Source organism: Dreissena polymorpha, chromosome 2 (genome assembly GCF_020536995.1).
Source record: "Dreissena polymorpha isolate Duluth1 chromosome 2, UMN_Dpol_1.0, whole genome shotgun sequence".
NCBI lineage: Eukaryota > Metazoa > Mollusca > Bivalvia > Myida > Dreissenidae > Dreissena > Dreissena polymorpha.
The window spans coordinates 43774177-43787570 of NC_068356.1; positions in this window are offsets into that span (position 1 = coordinate 43774177).

The window sequence follows — 13394 nt, forward strand, 5'->3', positions numbered from 1 at the left end:
TAAGCACGTTGCCTTTTCTTCTTCAGAAGTATATATAGTTACATGGCCATGTATATCGACCGATTTTAGGGGTGGTATCACATCAGAATGTGAATGTGAGTTAATGAGATGTTTTAACATCTTCCAGTATTGCCTGGAATTGCTTGATTTTAAATCAGTAAGTGTAGTTTCAATATTGGAGTAAAATTGTTCCTTTGCATGTTTAATCATATTATTGACTTTGTTACGAGCGCGTTTAAATTTAGCCCAGTTGTTTTCAGAAGGTTGTTTTATCGCGGTAACTTTAAGTCGGTCGCGTTTACGGGCAAATGTACGTATCATAGAGTCGTACCAAGGTTTATCATAAGGACGGACTGTAACTAATTTAAATGGAATACATAATTTCATTAGTTCTAAAAGTTTGGCAGTAAATAGAGTGGTAGCATCTTCTACACTCATCATTGTTATAAAATTCCAATTTTCGGTGTTAATTAAATTGTTGAGACGTTGAAAATCAGCTCGTTTGTACAACCAAACATGCATCTGCATTGGTTTACTTATGACTGATGGGACTTTAATGTGCGCAGCCGTGGCATGGTGATCACTTACAGAACTATCAATTGGTATAACCTCACTGTTCAATACAATTAAATTGTCTGATACAAGTATGGGGTCAATTGATGTAGAAGTATTGGAAGTGACTCTTGTTGCTTCAGTTATAACGTTCCTTAAATTAAATATTGCCAATGACTGTTTAAGACGTGTATAGTTTTTGAGTTGGTCTTCGTTTATATCGCCAAGCATGATAACATTTTGGTTCATATCCAAGGCTTTGTCAATATTAGTTTCGAGGTCATTCCAAAATGATACGTTTGAGTTAGGGGGACGATAAAAGCAGCAGAGTAAAGCGGAGAAGTAGCCAGTATTAAGTTCAATCCATAATGAATGCACACTGGGGCATTCTAACTCAATAACACGCCGCGACAGTAAAGACTCATTTACATAAATTAATAAGCCGCTGGAGTGCGGTGTAAAATCTTTACGGTGAAAACATGTGTTAAAACCTTCAATTGTTAAAGCATTATCGGGAACAACATCCGTTAGATGAGTTTCCGTGAAGCATAAAATGTCAAAATTACACAGATTACTAGCTACATAATCAAGTTTGTTACGTATTGACCGCACATTCAAATGCAATACGCTGAGTGCCTTGTAATCCGGTCCTGGATTTAACTCGATATCCCCTGATAAAAGTAAAAGAAAGCGTAAAGCGTCAATTAATAACAGATTCATTTCAAAGACAAACGGTCGAATAATGCAACCTGAGAGTAAAGCGCGCGATAGCCCGAAAAGGGTGAGAAGAAATAATACAAATTCGTTTGATGCACTCCACATGTAAACAACTTTTTTACGACAACAATATTAACTTGAATTAAATAACCCCACAGTCATTCGAAATGCAGCAATATCGTTACCCATTAGGTAAAAGTTTTACACAAACACATAAATGACTGACTGGCCGTGAGGTTTTACAAAAATAAATTACATTTCTTGCGACTTCTTGGCATATGCTGGACAGGACTAATAATGCACAAAAAACAAAAATGATAAGAAAAAGAAAATGTAACATAATGGGAATAAGACAGTTGGATAATATAGGTTTAGTAAAAATATGTTATTACGTTACTTGCTGAAAACTAGCATAAACAACGATCTATGGCTTTGTAATCCTAGTTTACAATACTACAATTGGCATGATATTTGAAACAAAATAATGGAAGAGAGTATTTTTAAAGCGAATATATAAACAATAAAGTCAATTATGAACCCTGAGAAATGTCGTTTGACATAAAGACAGAAAAAAAAACAGTAGCACAAGCATAACATCAATATCTGCAGTAAATAGTGGCCAGAATATCTCATTTGCGTTTACAGTATAAGACTTAAACCATAGCTAGACTAATCCCCAGTTACAAAGGCTAATATCTGTTACTTACACTTACGTGAAATAAATATCGGAACATTGAAAGACGATCATGATTACTATGTGTGAATAACAATAATAATGCAAAGAACCCGAGGACATGGATTATTACGTGAAAAAAGGACAACAACAACGTATTCACTATAATCCGAGAGTCCGAGAATCACTATTCGTACTCAGTATAAGTGATTGGATGCATTTCAATTTGTTAAAACTGATAAATGCGACACGTAGTTCACATGGTGAATACATATAATTAGAAATCACCTGGTTAATCCCTAGTAGGTGACATGTTTCTCTTATACTACATAATTTTACTTCACAACCAATGACTTAGGTTAAGCTACTTAGCAAAAAATGTATTCACTGAAATCCGAAAATTACTATTGTTAATCAGTACAGTTCATTTACATTAGATGCATTTTAATAAAAACTGTTCATCACGGCCACGATGTTCGCATGATAAATAAAAACAACTACAAATCACGTGTGTACTGACAATGAGAGTATGAAACATAGGCTTAATCCTATTAACATGTTCTATACATTGACTAGATTTCGAAATTGTGATAAGATGTGTTTACTTATTTTATAGCCAAATGGACGAATAATGCAGCCTGAAAATACAGCACGCGAGGGGCCGAGAAAGAGGGAAAAACAATAATACAAATTTACGTTCTACACAAGACGTATAAAATAATATTTTACGGCATGTTGTAATATGTAAGATAGCATTAGCAACGAGCTATAGATTGATTTCCAATCAACGAAACAACAAGTAAACATGATTATTGATCCAGAAAAACAGCCTTTATATACAACAACTCAAGGCGAGTCGTATGAAAAGTATATATATAAATATGCATAAAAAACGCATGACTTACACATATTATGTCTAAGGTTACGTTTTAAAAGAACAAACAACAGCAACAACAAACAACTATTTGCATGAATGAAAAGATAACAGTGAACATATTTACAAACAAATCAACAGTATTAAAGATTGTAATAATATGACCAAACATTTGCCTTGATTCAAAACCAAAGTCCTTACGAGTGACAATCTAGGCAAGTCAAAAAGCATAGTCAAGAATGATAAACACTTTTATTTAAATTTAGTTATCAGTATAAAGTTTTAATTGACATTACATCTATCGAAGTTTATTAAAAATATCGGCATCAGTATCACGTAGTACAAAATGAAATACTCCTGTTTTGCTATCTATTCGACACGAAACAATGGACGGTCAAATGAGATTATTTAATAAGCACAAATGTCACAATTAGTTCAAATATGTACACAAGAAGTTTTAACATAAACAACAGCATAACATGTAACAGCATACACAGTGTCAATAGCTACAGTAATTAGCTACAATAATTTGGTGTCAGAAGATCTCAAATATTTTTAAATCGTTGAGTTCAGTCATAGCTTATCTTATCCCATTTAACACGGTTGTTATCTGTTACATGAACTCACGACCCTTTATTGTCGGGATACACAGGGATGAAGAGGATTTTGATTGCCTTAAAGGAATAGCAATACTACTATAAAAACCCAGAGACCTGTGTCATTACTTAATGTAACGTGACATAATAATTTCAAGAAGATCTGAAAATAACTATTCGTCATCAATAAAAGTGATGGTAGATGCCTTTTCGTAAGATCTGTTCATGACAGTCACGGTGTTTGCGTTGTAAATACAGATTACTATGAATCTCGTGCATGACCTGTTGAGTGAGCAATCTAGGGCTTGATCTGTGAACTACTTCTGAAAACACATGGATTTCGTGATTATCGTAATACATGGCCTTGTAGCAAAGAGAGTTTACCTTAAATCCGAAAATTACTATTTGTACTCGTAAAAATTGATTGATTATAGCTGCATTTTGTTAAAAACTGTTTATCGCGACCATCGCTTTCTCGTTGAAAATAAAGGTTATTACGAATCACGTGTTCACTAGTGAGTTTGAACGTATAGGCTTAATCTAAATTACGTGTTCGATTCATTGACTAGATTTAGATATTTGGTATATAATTACACGTAAATAAATAGCCATTCAAAGTGGTGTAATGAGCATATTACGTAAATAAGAACGCTAAATGTTTATTGGACATCACGATTGAGGATGCAAGAGGGGTGGGGGTTTGGGGGGGGGGCAAAGGTACATTTCGTACACGAAAATAGTAAAACACAAATAAATACACACACAAATAAGTAATTACCTACAAAGATAATACAGATGATCCTATCAAAAGCATTTTATAGACTAGATAGCACTAGTTTTTGAACTTAGTATACTGAGTTAACATCGCCTTTTTTATTGGTATAGCTGGCAACATTTGGAACTCCTGTTTTAATAACGGAATATCATATGGGAAATTTTTAGTAGTAAGGACAATAATCATGTTAAAAGCGTGATGTGGTAGCAAAAATAACATTATATATTATGGAGAACAAAAAACAAACACAACAACAACATACCTTGATGTCCGTTAAAAGTGGTACTTTGTATTTACTTAAAACACGATATACGATCGATGCTACCTAAAGTGTTCGGTTGATAGGAATTAGGGTTATTTGAAATTCAACGATTCGAGTCGTCGGATCTGAATGAATTTAAATAGTCATTGTTGTTGACTCTGTGGATTTTCGACTTCGAGTCCTTGATTAAAATGGTGCCGTCAGATGACCACGCACCAAGTAGGCGACCTGATTTCACGAGGGCTCTAGCGTTAAATAACAGGGAGCTTCTCTTGGCAGTAAGGTCCTCGTTGATGAACGTTTTGTTATAGCCAACGTCTTTCAGTTTTGATCGGCTTAGGTACACTTTTTGTCTGGCTCTGTATGAGGTAAACTTTACTATAATGTCCCGGGGTTTGCTTGGATTAGGTTTGCCGACTCTGTGAGATCGGTCTATTTCTGTCAGGGACAGGCCGGAACCGATCGCATCAGACAGTTTGATGATCAGATCATCCGTGTTTTCAGATTGATTTTCCTGTATGCCAGAAACACGAACTAGATTTCTCCTGGAGTACTGTTCTTGGTCATCGAGTTTCGATTCCAGTCGACTAATATTGGCCTTCAAATCCGAGTTTTCTGTAATAAGCAGAGTATTTGCTTGCTCTAGAGCTTCCAGTTTGGAGTTGAACTTTGACATAACACTCGAAACCACGTTTTCTACGATTGATTCAATGTGTGTACGAAATGTAGCTACCAGGGTGTCAGATATTTTCTGGATTGCATCTTCCGAAAGAGTTAATGTCGTCTCACCGGGTGATGGTGTGATGGGCGATTCCATGTTAGCAGGGAAGTAGTTTGGTCGCTTGAGATCGTTTATGAGCTCGTTATCGGGCGAACTAAGCGCTCGCTTGCTGTTTCTAGTGCGATCTGGGGTCTCGAAGAAATTTGACATTACCAGAAATCAGATAAACGCTAAAGCTAAGGCTAGGGCAGAACGTTTTTTTCTATCTAACAAAAGATTCATATGTTGCATGTCAAAAAGGTCCAACATTCACAATCACAACACTTGCAATCCATCACTTTCAATACCATAACACGCACTTTGCACTGCACAATTACAATCACAACATTTAAAGCTTATTCCAGCATTTTAGCTAAACTTTCACTTTTTTCACTTCACTTTTTTCCATTAAAGATTACTTCAGATAATTTCAAAATCAAATCAAATCAGAAGCATTTTGATTATGAGCTTTAATTCACGTGCAACATGCATAAACCATATATTATCCAAGCGGGGTTGACGTTTACATCGCTAACGGAAATCGATAGCCACGAGCTGTGAAAAAACACGTCTTGTCACCATGAAAGCTAGCAAATAGTATAATATAAAATATTTTAATTTATTGTTTGATGAGACGTATAATGCCCGTGTATTTTTGTGGATAGTTGCTGTTTACGAAATCTATAAATGGGTGAGGATCATCATGAATGAAACAAAAAGACGAACATCCAAATTTCAATGTCGACTATAGCCCAGTCGACGCTATAAGTGTCGTACAATCATTGTTTAAATTTCATATAATTTATTAACAAATATAAGTGGTCTGCCTCTTGAATAACTTAAAGGATTATTGCTAAACGAATCGAATGCATGGTAAGGAATTTAACCACTACTACTTCTACTACTACTACAACCACTAAGAACTAAGACCTTAGTCGAGCTTGTTGAAGGAACAAGTAGCACCTTGTTAGCTTAACTGAAGGGAACCAGGTACTCTGGTCGCTCTTAAAACTGCTTTATCTTGACTCAGCATGGGTTATTAATGCCTTTAAAATTTTTGCAAAGATCTGTGTTGTCAAACAGTGTGTTTTTATTCAAACGGCTTAATGTTAAGTAATGTCTTTTAAACTTTCCTAACATAAAAGGCTTGTATCTGTGTAGCAAAATATTTGGTTTACGCAGATTGGCACAACGCATAGAGCTTTATAGATATCAACTAATAAGATGTGATTGTAAATTATTATTTAAGTATTTAAAGCCACACACCTTGAATTGAAAGTAAATTTAAGTATAAATAAGAAACATATTTTATCTATGCCTATTAGAATACATCTGATGGGTACAAGGTAGAAATCCGTCTTTTTTGCGCTTTAAACTTTAAAAAAAATCGCGTTTATTGAAATGGACGTATATGTCTAGAAATCCTACTTTCGGTTTTAAATTAAAAAAAAATATACATGACTTGCTAACTAGGCAATAGATTTATTTTTTTCTATGCCAATTAGAATATATCTGGTGGTTACAAGGTAGAAATCCGTCTTTCTGGGGGCTTTAAAACTTAAAAATAATCGCGTTGTCGAAATGGACGTATAAGTATAGAACTCCTACTTTCGGTTTTAAAATTAAAAAAAATAAATAATTACTTGCTAACTAGGCTATAGATTTAATTTTATCAATGACATTTATAATATTTCTGGTGGTAACAAGGTTAGAAATCCGTCTTTTTTGCGCTTTAAAACTTAAAAATAATCGCGTTTGTCAAAATGGACGTATGCGTATACAAATCCTACTTTCGGTTTTAAAATAAAAAAAAAATTACTTGCTAACTAAGCTATATATTTAGTGACAATTTTGCACACTTTCAAATTGCATCTATATGTATTGATTAACATGTATTTCAGTTCAAGGTGTGTGGCTTTAAGCGATTACACACACTCGAGTTAACACTTAATTGCAATATTTTATTTTAAGAATTTCATTCCATTAAATTGTGTTCATAAACTCCTAACCAAAAGTGAAAACTTAATACAAATACTCTTTGTTAAATGTTGGATCAATAACTAAACAAAGACTTGTTAGTAAATTAATAGCGCGTTCAGATAAAACCAAGTTGGCTGAAGAACTACATTGTTTTCATTTCCAGATTGAAATTTGAACCTAAGATAAAGATAACTTAACAATTGCGCGGTAAACTTATTTTCAAATATGCTTACAGAAGTGTCGGAATATCTATTTCTGAGTCTAGGATTGCAGTTATCGAATACCGACTTACATGCTCATATACTGTTTAACAAGCTGGCTTAGAAAATGTTTAAGTTGGTTAACTGTCATGCGTCATTTGACTGAAATACGAATGATGAAAAGATGTTTCGCGCATATAAACTATGCATGCGTTGATTTTTATACGAATAACTCATTATTAATAAAAAGAAAAAAGTTAAGGTATTACGATCAAATATTACGGTAAGACGGTATTATGGAGCGTTGCAATGTGTGTATTTTCTGCGCTGGTCTTCTAAATGTCAAAACAAATAACGAAATACAAATATTAAGTGTTGACATATAACAATAAGTCGTAATGGTTGTACCTCAACTTTAAATGTCAAAAAGTTCACTAAAGAATAAATGTCAAAAATGTTCATTAAACAATTTAACGTAGTTGAGAAGACCTAAACTTGTATTTAAATGGAACGACATTTGTCTTATGTAATGGCGGCAAAGCGAGTCGTTAATAACGAAGCTTGAAATTTATTTACGCTGTGAAAAATATTGATTTATTGATAGGCTACGCTTTCCAAAGGACATTTAGCTCACTGGGTTACCGGTACTCAGTAGAAAAATCAAAGTTTGTAGACCCATAATTGTTAGAGACCTGCTAAATTTAATATACGCAAAAAAGAATAGTGTTTATGTAAGGTATAATACTTATGTGTCTTAATATTAACAAATAACACATTTACATTTCTTCTTGTTGAACTACACACTACTGCTACACCAAAATTAGTACTTGAAATTCAGGAATCCAAGGTATAGGATATTATTGCACATATAAATTGCATTCAAAATGTTATTTTATACGCACGTATGCCTTGTTTAAACGTAGTTTTAATTGATATATTACGATTTGTCACCTTAAGAAAATGCATATGAAATACAATCACACGTCACCTGCATTATCGTTAGAAATTTTCATACACTTTAAGCAATATATAAATCAGTTAATTTGCTGTAAACATCTCTAGACGTGGACATACTTCGTAAAATAATGTTCAAATTATTTGAACAAACATTGAAAGGTAAACACAGTGAAACAGAAATAATTTTTGGGCACCGACGTGCGGCAATCTTTATTAAATAATTTTGTGTCGTGTTGGGCAACAGGAGTTATGTAAAAAAAAGTATCTTTATGTGATTGATAGTCCCTCTATCTATTTACAGTACTGTAATTCCAAATAAACATTCATAAATTGTGTCGATGTTTATGTCGTGCGTTTACTTTTTTCAGGCGTATTTTCATTAGGAAAACTTATTGAAACAATCACATCCTATATGTTAACAGAAGAGTCATTCTATACATATATGGCGGTGACGTCAATCTTTTTGTATCACAGACCGTCGTCGACCAAACGAAAACAGTTTAAGCTTAAACAAAATAATAGCCGCTTCGCCTGATGCTATAAACTTTGAAAAGCTTGCATTGTTTGTCTGGAGATCTCGGTGTTTGCATCGATTTATTTAATAATATTTAGCGATTATCCGCGTAGTATTTGTTTCTCTGATTTCATTTAGGCATTTCAATGTCGGAATTATTATATATGGTATTTTCTTGTTCATGTTAACAGATTTGGTTAAAAAATCAGTTAATTTACTAAGTATAGTTTAGATGTGTTCATGTTTTTTGGAAATTCCATTATGTTCTTTAGCATGTGTACAATACATTTTACAGCAATAACGGAGGCAAAAGTCTAATTCTCTTCGACAAGCAAATCTGAATGTATGCAATATATCTGACCCGCTACAGCAGATTGGCTTTTATACAACACATTTTGCTGAAAACAAATGAACTGGTATTATGTTTCACAGTAATGTAATGAATCCTACATTCGTGAATAACTATCATAGTATTGAGAATTGAAGTATCGGTAGTAGTTATGTCGAAATATATCACTGTGTAATATGAGCAAGACCCGAAACGCAGAATTTAAAACCAATAGCAAAGTAAGGAAATAAAGCCATGTGTTCTATGTATGTTCTTATAATTGTGTGTAGATTGTAATTTTAGTTTCCTTGATTTGCATTTATGACCAATTTGGGTTATTATTCTGACTAAGACAATATGTTCTGCACAAGTTGTATGTAAAACAGGTGTTATATAAATCTTTGTTACATTGTTAGATTCACAACAACAAAAAACAAATTGGCAAACACATGAACATGTCTTAATAATATTCCTATGTATCGTCACTTTTGCATAAAATTATTGCCAAATTATATTAAGATTATTCTGGACAATTTCGGCTGTGAAATATTACTCATTTCATTTTTATTTTAAAAATTCTTTTTTGTCTAATAATAAAACTAAATGTTCGTTCTGTTGAAACAATGGATCAGTAATGTATACTTCAATAGCCTGCATCACATCATCATAGTTGCACTTGTCAGTTACACATTTTTTGCGTTATCCCGTTATTCATGGGTTACCAGACGTGATACATCAATTGCGTTATTTTATACGACGACTTGTTTACAACCGTAAATTAATCAATTATAGTTGAGCAAGCTTTGGAATCAATAGCACGATTTCATCATCATCAGCAGCAGCAGAATCATCATCACAATCATCATCATCATCATCATCATCATCATCATCATCATCATCATCATCATCATCATCATCATCATCATCATCATCATCATCACCATATTCCTCCTCCTCCTCATCATCATTACCAACATCATCATCATCGTCATCACCACCATCGTCGTCGTCGTTATCATCATCATCGTCATCAACATCATCATCAGCCTCATCATCATCACCATCATCAATATTAGTATCATCATCATCATCATCACCATCATCATCATCACTATTTCAACAACATTCGCGTGCGAGGATCAAAAGAAACCTGGAACTAAGGTTATGCATTAAATAGTCGTAAACAAGAAAAAATTTGAGCGAGCGAATGAAAACGTGAAGAAAACTTTACAATTATTATGGAATTCCCAGAACTACTTTTACAACGTTACTCTCCGCCTATGGTTTGTGGCAGAATGTACCAGTCTTAAGTTCCTACTTGGCAAGTCTCGGTTAAGAGTAAAATGTACAATAACCCATGAGAACATTCCGTGTGTATGGCCAAATAATCGCATTTTTCCATGTAATATACACACAACATTTAACAGTGGGAATACATTTTTATTTGTGAATGTGCATTAGGATATTAGTTGGACATTAGGTTTTCTGGTGATCAAAACAGAGAGATATAACCTTCAAAATTGTATATTGTCGATGACAAACACTTTAACTGAAATGGAGTGAACATTTAACAATCAGGCACATGTCTTAATATTGACATTTTGCGATAATATCACTTAAATGCAATAAATCAATGGTTTAATAAAAAACTTATGTCTTCGAAGCGGTATGGGACCACTAAACACATAGTAAAATAGTTTGCATAAGGAAATATAAGCATCAATAAATCAGGCCTCATTGCCCAAAAACAAATTTTAAGAATAGATAAATCACGACATAAATAAACAAAATATATCGGGCAATATATTCAAGCTTATTTGAGATGGTAGCTATAAATTTGGTTCCGTTTTTTTATTTACATAGTCAACTTGAAGATTAAGTAGTGTTCCCTTCGGTATCATTTTCATGTAAGAGGATATAAATATTACCATTCAATACTTCACATCCCTTGGAGACCGCCCTACATGCATCGCATGCTCTTTTAGCCATTGGTATCAGTATGGCGTTTACTGCGCTTAATAAAACGTAAAACGGACTGAACCAAAAACCAATACTGACCCAGTAGCCAATTTTAGGAATGTTGACATATAGTTATACAAACTTGATCTGAAATTCTACAAGTGTTGAGTTATTTAAAGTAAACCTTAAAATCATTTATCTTTTAAGTAAAAGCTTAAAAACACATTACCTTCGTTGATTACCGGAGAGTACTTAGTGGAGAGAAGCAGTGGAAAATGTATAGGGCTGTGTGATGAAAGGTTCGCCCTTGGGCTGCAAATGCGTACGGTTGATTCATAGAGTCGAAACAAGAAAAACGTGATGGCCCTGAAATGCTTATCATACTTCAAGATACAACAATTATCAAATACATTTACATTGTTTAACCCCAACGTTCTCAGATTCAAACATGGCCGTGATATTTAAGCTTGATCAATTCTGATTAATACATAGGCCTACAACATTGGCTATATATATATATATATATATATATATATATATATATATATATATATATATATATATATATATATATATGATTTACCTTGTCACCTTATCTACGGAAACACGTATCAGTCTGATAAAGTTTCATCAATAGCGATTTATAAATGTTTTCTTTTGCATTTCGATATAGACATACAATTGGAATCTAAAAAAATAACAAGCTGTTTTAAGGTGTAATGGCTGTCTTGCTTTAGACTTTTTATTTAGATTCGAACTGGTATGAAAAATTTATATACTAAGTCCGTCTTTACAAGATTCATTAAGACAGATTCATAAATGCGAGTAGTAAAACTGTGTGCATTTTATTTGATACCTAGATTTTAAATGCTGTTGCCGGTGTTTTTATCACAGCCCAAAATGGCATTCAATAATGAAAACATAAACAAAACATGTAATATAAAGAGGAAAACAACTCTGTGCCCATAGGTGTTAGATTATGTAGCATATGTTCTAATTTATTACTTTATGGAGATTATTCACTTTTCTACATGCACATTTCGTTCTGCATGGTTGATATTATGGGTAAATATATCGAGTATGTAAAAACATATCCCAGTGACAACCTTGTTTATTCTATGCTTGGATGATCTGTTCGACACTTGAAACGAACGTTTATAGTTAAGGATACGCAGTCGCTAAGACGCCTGGAGTGTGTTTAATATTGATTTTTGTATTCGGATTATATATAAGCAATTTGAAATATGAACGAAACGTATACATGTACTTAAAAGTATATTGAATTCAATCAAATATGAAGCGATGATCAATGCAGTCATATAAGCGGTTATATAAGAAATCGTATAATTGTACGAAACCTTGTACTCATCATACATTCTATGGCGGGTAACTAAGTTTTAACAACATTAAGACAGGTTAAGTCTTTTAAATCCTTCTTCTTTCACAAATGCTGTTATCTTTATACGTTTACATCTCTAGGTTGCATTTAACAATTGACGAAATGTAGAAAGAATCGCAGCATACGATGAACATTAACACACACAGTGAGATTCGACTGCAATGCCGTATCCTTTAGAACAACAGAGTAGTATTGCCAATATATCGTCCAGTTTGAACTATCAGTGGTAGTAACGTAGTTCTTATCTTAATAATGTTATTTTTAATAACGTTAAGTCTGTCGTTTAGTAAATCTTAACAGTAATCGTATTTAAAAATGTATTGCATTTAATACCCGACACATATCTACGCAACATAGATATACAATTCCTGTTATATTTATCAATTACGGAGGGTTTGACATGCGCTATAAATGAAACAACAGCGACATACCCTGGATTAGTTTACCAATAGACAACCCGTAGGCTACTGACAGTACTCTTAAATAAAAAAACAAGTCAGTTGGAATGTGCTTTTTGCATTGATTAAAAGTTATTGGTAAATTGATGTTATAATTGTTTTCATGTTGCTTCATTTTGAATCCGTATTTATTGTTTCTTACATTTTAACGATCAAAAGCCGGCGTCTACCTTGTTCGCTCTTTCCAATTATTTGTAGTATGTATTTCCTCAAAAACAGCATGCATACTTTAAAATAGATACCAAAACACATCGAATAATTGAAATTGTTTTTGTGTAATCTTAAACTGCTTATACTTATCGATATTTGTGTTTTAAAGATGATGATAGAGCCACAACGTGTTTCTTCCGAACGTTGATTTCCTTCGACGATGTAGCTAAATAAAACATC